Below are 7,108 nucleotides of genomic sequence, written 5' to 3' on the forward strand. Positions count from 1 at the left end.
ACATGAGATCATGACCTGAGCCAAAGTCAGCTGCTTCACTAACTGCCTGAGCCACCCAGGTGGCCTGTATCTTTCTTTCTGTGTGTGGTCAGCTCCTTTTTGGTTCCTTATAGCTCAGTTTAGCTATCATATCACAAAAGGAGCCTTCCCTGGCTATACCCAGTTTCCCTTTATTTGTTAATTTGTTTTCATAGTAATTACCACAGTCTTACATTATCTTGTTTATGTATTAACTCTCCCCCCTCCTTTATTATTTAAAAAAATTTTTTTTTTCCCAACGTTTTTATTTATTTTTGGGACAGAGAGAGACAGAGCATGAACAGGGGAGGGTCAGAGAGAGAGGGAGACACAGAATCGGAAACAGGCTCCAAGCTCTGAGCCATCAGCCCAGAGCCTGACGCGGGGCTCGAACTCACGGACCGCGAGATCGTGACCTGGCTGAAGTCGGACGCTTAACCGACTGCGCCACCCAGGCGCCCCTCCCCCCTCCTTTAAAATGTGTCTTTCTTTATTTTTATAAAAAAATTTTTTAATGTTTATTTTGACAGAGAGACAGAGCATGAGTGGGGGAGGGGCAGAGAGAGAGGGAGACAGAATCTGAAGCAAGCTCCAGGCTCCGAGCTGTCAGCACAGAGCCCAACACGGGGCTCGAACTCACGGACCGCAAGATCATGACCTGAGCTGAAGTCAGACGCTCAACCAACTAAACCACCCAGGCGCCCCTAAATGTGTCTTTCTACCTCAAGGGCGTTATTAATCCCCGATGCCTAAAATAGTACCTACTATTCTTCTAACATCAGTTAGGAATATATTTGGCTGCAAGTAACAACAACAACAAACTATGACAAACCATGAACTTCACAAATTTTAGCCACCTAAGAAGAAATCCAAAGGTAAGCCAATTGCTGGTATTGTTCCAGTGACCCCAAATACCGTTAGGTACCCAGGCTCTTCCCATATTTCTGCTTCATTATCCTTAGCACATTGATGTTTCTCCCCTCATTTATGACCTCATGGTCACAAGATGGCTACTCCAGATGCAGGCATCACATCCACAAGTAAGCTAGGGAGACACAAAGAAGGATAAGTACTAATCATGTCTCCTTTTGTGTGAGCAAAAGCTTTCCTGGGACTCCCTGAGCAGATTTCCCTTCACATCTCTTTACCCATAACTGGGTCCAGCTTCCCTTGAAGCTAGAAAAACAGGAAACATATGATGGTTAATTTTATGTGTCCACTTGACTGGGCCATGGGGTGCCCAGATATTTGGTCAAACATTCTAGGTGCTTCTGTGAGGTTTTTTAGGGATGAGATTAACATTTCATCCCAAACGTTGACTCAACGGAGCACATTGCCCTCCCTAATGTAGGCTTCACTCAATAAGTTGAAGATCTGAATGGGACAGAAAGGCTGACTCTTGCCCAAATAAAAGAAAGTTCTTCCTAGATGACTGCCTTCAAACTGGGACATTGACTTTTTTCTTGCTTTCAGGTTTGAACTGAAACATCGGCTCTTGTTGGGTCTGGAGCCTGCCAGCTTTTGGATGGAAACCACACTGTCAGCAATCCTGGTTATCAGGCCTTTGGACTTGGACTGGAACAAAATCATCGGCTCTCCTGGGTCTCCAGCTTGCCAACTCACTGCAGATCTTGGGACTTACCTTCTTCCATAATCACATGAGCCAATTCCTTGCAATCAATTGCTCAATCTTATTGGTTCTGTTTCTATGGAGAACCCTGACTAATACAGAATGATATTGTTATGATTGGTTCAAAGGGCTGTACAACAGAAATATAATGTGAGTCATTTGTGTAATTCAAAGTCTTCTAGTAGCCACATTAAAAACATGAAGAGGTGAAATCACTTGTAATAATATATTTAACCCAAGCTATTCAAAACATTTATCACTGTGACATGAAATCAACATACAGACGAATAATGAGGTATTTTACAATTTGGGCCACTAAGTCTTTGAAATCTGTGGTGCATTTTATACTTATAACAAATCTCCATTCAGACCAGCCACATTTCAAGTACCCAATAGCTGCATGTGGCTAGGGTCTACCATACTGGCCCGTGTAGGTTTAGACCATCAAGGTACATTACTCATATGCAGAATATATAAGGAACTCTTAAAACGCAATGATAAGAAAACCAACAGCTCAACAAAATATGGGCAAAGATTTGAACTGATACTTCATCAAAGAAGAGACACAAATAGCAAATAAATGCACAAAAAGTTACACTCATTCATTCAACCTAGCTCGTCATTAAGGAAATGTAAATTAAACCACAATGAAATCTTACTATACACCTACCAGAATAACTGAAATAAAGAGAAAGACCATAACGAGTGTTGTTGAGGGCAAAGGTCAACTGGAACTCTCACACAGTACCGTTGGGCATGAAAATGGTAAAACCATTTTGAAAAAGAGTTTGGCATTCCTTAAAAAGCTAAACACACACCGATCATATGACCAAGCCATTTGCATTCACCCAACAGAAATATAATGTTCCCACAAAGATCTATATGTGAATGTTCATAGATAACATTTGACCGAAGATAATATTACCACAGATAATAATGTTTGACCAAATATCTGGGTACCCCCACGGCCCAGTCAAGTGCACACATAAAATTATTTTATTATTTGTAAATAATAAAAATTGTAAACAAACCAAACGTCCATCAGCAGATGAATGGGATACAAAGGAACACTTCAGGAATAAAAATAAATTATTGACACCTGTAACAATATAGATGAATTGCAAAATAATTATGGTGAGTGAAAGAAGTCATATTAAGAAGGGCATTTTAGGTGGGTTCCGAGGTAGTACAGCCATGTTAGGTGGAGAAGGAGGTAAAGCGTTTTGAAGGAATAGCTTTCGGCCTGTGTCATGGAAGGGCCATGGTATCTTTTCCCTTGACGCCTCAGAGGGTTTAGCTGAACCATCTGCTTTTAGAAGTGGGAACCTCAGCAGGCCGCATGATGACTGCTCTTGTCCACATGAGGGCATCAGTCACACACCCAATGGTCACGGAGAAAGAGTCATTCCTCTGAGCCTAGCGCCAGTCATGGCTTATGCTGAAACATGATGCCATGAGACACAAAGATAGGTTCATGACCCAAGGCCACGTTAAGGAGGGCTCCAATCCCATACTCCTGTTCCTAAATGCCAACTATTGAAAATTCCAACTTTGGCTGGAAAAATCTATTATTGAAGCTCAGTAGGACTCAGCAAATGCAGCACAAAGCAGCAAAGCTCAAAACACGAGGAGGGAGCAGAACCAGTTAATAAGCTAAAGCAAGAGAAGCCAGACCGTCAGTGGTTGTGGTCATTATCTAGACCCACTTGGTATGCCAGTTGTTGGCGACAACACATGTTGAAGTATTGCGGGATGCTGTGTCACGATGTGTGCAACTGGCTTTGAAAAACTTCATCCCGAAGGTAGTGGAGAGCCATTGAGAGCTTTAGGCAGAGGCGGGACAACATTGATTTGAGCCAGAGAAAAATCACTGGGATATACTGCAGTGGGAAGTGGGAGGAGCGTGTCAAGGTGATGAGTCTTAGGTGACCATCTTTTTTTTTTTTTTTCTTTTAATTTGTTATGTTTTAGAGAGAGGGAGAGAATGTATGCGAGTGGGGAGAGAGGGTCAGAGGGAGAGAGAGAGAGAACCCTAAGCAGGCTCCATGCTTTGCGTGGATCCCAACATGGGGCTCGATCCCCGGACCCCGGGATCACGATCTGATCCAAAATCAAAAGAGTCGGACGCTCAACGACTGAGCCACGCAGGTGGCCCTAGGTGACCATTTTAATAGTCCAATGAGAGTTGCAAAAATTCTCAATCTGTGGTTGGGCGGGGAGGGGGAGGGGATGAGGACAAGGGAAAAAAAGAACATGATTTGGAGCCAGATAACTTGAACTCAGGTGGTTGTTGGCACATCAATTAACCTCCATGTGCCTCGGTTTCCTCACCTGTAAAATGAAAGTGCATTTCGTCTGCAAGAACTTCCATAACAAAGTATCATAAGCTGGTTGGCTTAAACAACAGAAATTTACTTTCCCACAGGTCTGGGTCTGTGATCAAGGTTTTTCTGGGCTTGGTTTCTTCCCAGGCCTCTGCTTGGCTTGTAGGAGGTTTTCCCTCCGTATGCGAGTGTGTTCAAATTTCCTCCTCTTCTAAGAACACCAGTCATATTGGATCAGGACCTACCCAAATGGCCTCATTTTAACTTAATTATGTCTTTAAAGACATATCTCCAAATGCAGCCACATTCTCAGGTACTGGCAGGTAGGACATCAAATATGAATTTTTCGGCTACAAGTCAGCCCATACAGGAGGCTAATGAGAGGATTTGTGAAAATTAAGTGAATTAGGGCACGTAAAGTACTTACAGCAGTGACCAAAAATGTTTTTCTGTTATTAAATATGACATAGGGAAAGGAGGCAGCCATTTCACAGGGGCCCCAAAGCTACTGCCTCCTCCAGAAGTAGTCCTAACTGTTCTCTGAGCCCAGCACCCTCAGAAGCCCTCCCACCAGCTTCTGGTCTCTTCCATCTGAGGTCATGGCTGTTAAAGGTCAGGATCCTCTTTAGCCCCCTTCTCTCCGGAGGAAAGCTTGATCAGGTGATCGCTTGGAAACAACTAAGGCTGTGGTTCTCAAACTGTGGTCTCCAGACCGTCAACCTCACCTGGAACTTGCTAGGAGGGCAAAGGAATCAATTCTGCTGGACTACCACATGGGGACAGCACAGGACCACTGGTAAGCACGGGCTATGTAAAGCATCCACAAATGCAAAAGCCTTTCAAGGGCCCTTTCTGCCTCCAGTCTGGCCCCAAACCCCTCTGTTCTCCCCCCACAGCTTGAGGGACCTCTTGAGACCCTATACTCCATTGTGTTACTGGCTCAGAAATCTTCAGCGGCAAGAAAGGCCATCTCCAGCAGTATCTCCTTTCTCCTGCATCTTTCGGGTTTGCAAATTTCTGTTTGTACCTTCCCTGGGGTCAGACTGACCTGGATTTGAATTTCAGCTCTGGCATTTACCGTTGGGGTGTGACTTAGGCAAAAAACATCATTCTGAGGCTCTGCTTCCTCATCCCTGAAAATGGGGGCAATTAATAAGACTCCTGGGGTGTTAGGAGAGAGTGCTTGTTGATAAAGGGATTTTAGCCTAGGGTCTCGCAGACAGTGGGTACTTCATAGGCAGCAACCCCGTTTCCCCTTCTGCACTGCCAGGCAGGACACGGCAGTCGGGGTGCACAGGCCCACATTGATGCCATACGCATGCATGCTGTGGAGCCGCCCCTGCCCAATGTTTTCACTTCCGGCTGCTGGTACCCGCATCTCTCTCCCTGGGGCTTCCTCTGGCTGCTGGCATCCACTCTGCCTAGAGCTCTGCACAGTGGGGATAAATAGTACCTATCTCATGGCACTGCTTGAAGGGCCTGGTTAATGCCCCTTAGAATAGGTCCTCAGACTGTTGCTGTTGGGGTGACCTCACCCTTGCCCTTCTCTTGCCTGTCTCTGTGACATCCCCCCCCACGCCCCGCCCAGGAGTGGCAATATCAGAATATCAGGCAGTGGACAAAGGTTGGGGGATACCTGCAGGGGCCTGGCTCACTGATGGCTCCCTGCTCTACCGCTTCTGACCTCCCGCCCTTGGGCCACTCAGGCTGGCTGGGGCTCACCCCCCTCGCAGATACCTAAGATGCCCCAATTGGTGTCATAGGATGTAAGAGGACACCGGACGCCGGGCACTGCCAGATAACCCTGGCACCTTGGCAGGGGCAGCTGGTGCTGTGTGGGCTCTCTGAACCTGGACCTTCTTAGGCTGGGGACCTGGAGGTGACACAGCCCCTCAGCCTGCAGCCTGCCAGGGCCAGGGACCTAGGCCTTATCCAAGGGTCTCATCACCAGGACCCCCCTGGTTTCTGTGGCTGCCTCCTGGGGGTGGTTTGTGCTTGGCCTTCACTTTCTGTGTGGGGCTAGTCCTGCCCCTGGAAGTGGAGGCTTTCATCTACAGGACTTGGTGTAAGGGCCTCCACAAGCACACTCCCCAGCCCCCAGCACGAGTCTCTCCTTCCTTGTGGCTGTCGCTGTCGCACTGTGTGTGCAGGAAGTCAGGGGCAGAGCATTGCCGCCTCGAGGTACGCTTTGCAAAAGTTAGCAGACTGTAGTCAGGACCAGCTACACAATTTACAGAGCCCCGTGCAGCATGAAAATGCAGTTTTTCCTGTTCAAAAATCAGGAAGAGTTTCCAGACAGGGACAACGGAGCCGTAAGCCAAGTGGGGGGAGGGGGGGCTGTGTGACGGCACAGGGGGCAGGCGCCTGAAGCCGGCTCTGACTGCGACCCTTATCTCTCAGTGCGACCGAGTTTGTCAGAACTTTCCTTGCACCCTGGAGCGCTCGGGAAGGATGCAAGGGCACAGGGTTGAAATGGGCCCCTTCCCCAGCTTAGGACATCTGTTATCTCAGAGATGCTTCGAGCCGGTGTTCTCTGCGCAGCTGGCCTTTCTCGCAGGCTGGCCCCCAGGTTCCTGGGGTCATGGCAGCCTGTGGGGCCTTTGCTGCCTCTGACCTGCCGTGTTCGCTGTGTCTGCTCTGGGGTGTGGGGTGGATCCCTTGAGGCCCCTTTCCTTTTCTACGGCTAATCATCAGACCTTTGGATTTAGGTCTGAGCAGCCCCTGGGGAGCCCCCAGACATATTCCTGGTGCACAGGGTGCTCTAGGCTCTCCCTAGGCCCACCCCTCCCAGCTCGTCCACCCAGCTCTGTGTCCCAGGGGGCTGGGCTGTGTGGCTGCCCTGGTGGGCTGCCTGCACCCTGCTTCTGGTTGAGTGTCACCAATGGGAGCAGGAGCCAGAAACTGGAGGGAGCGAGGAATGGGCGGGGGGGGGTGTATTTATTCCACCAGCTTCCCCCACCCGGAAACTCCCACCCCCTGTCTGGGTCCCTGTGCCAGGTCACAGCTCCTGTCAGGCAGCTTCCTCCATATTGCCCTCCCTGTCTCTAGGGTCTGATTCTCCTGGCTAACAGCTCCTTCCCCTTGGCTTGCCAGCCCCAGCCAGTGATGGAGTCCAGTTGTCACTACTATTTTTTTT

The 7,108-nt window shown here is 48.2% G+C and overlaps 1 long non-coding RNA gene across 1 annotated transcript; it reads left to right on the forward strand.

Moving 5' to 3' along the window:
- Positions 1-640: 640 nt before the first annotated feature.
- LOC122466957 lies at positions 641-1,860 on the forward strand. Its single transcript, XR_006292796.1, has 2 exons — positions 641-893; positions 1,492-1,860. It is a non-coding gene; the product is annotated as an uncharacterized LOC122466957 (long non-coding RNA).
- The last annotated feature ends 5,248 nt before the right edge of the window (positions 1,861-7,108 follow it).

This window comes from Prionailurus bengalensis, chromosome A3 (assembly GCF_016509475.1).
Source record: "Prionailurus bengalensis isolate Pbe53 chromosome A3, Fcat_Pben_1.1_paternal_pri, whole genome shotgun sequence".
Taxonomy (NCBI): domain Eukaryota; kingdom Metazoa; phylum Chordata; class Mammalia; order Carnivora; family Felidae; genus Prionailurus; species Prionailurus bengalensis.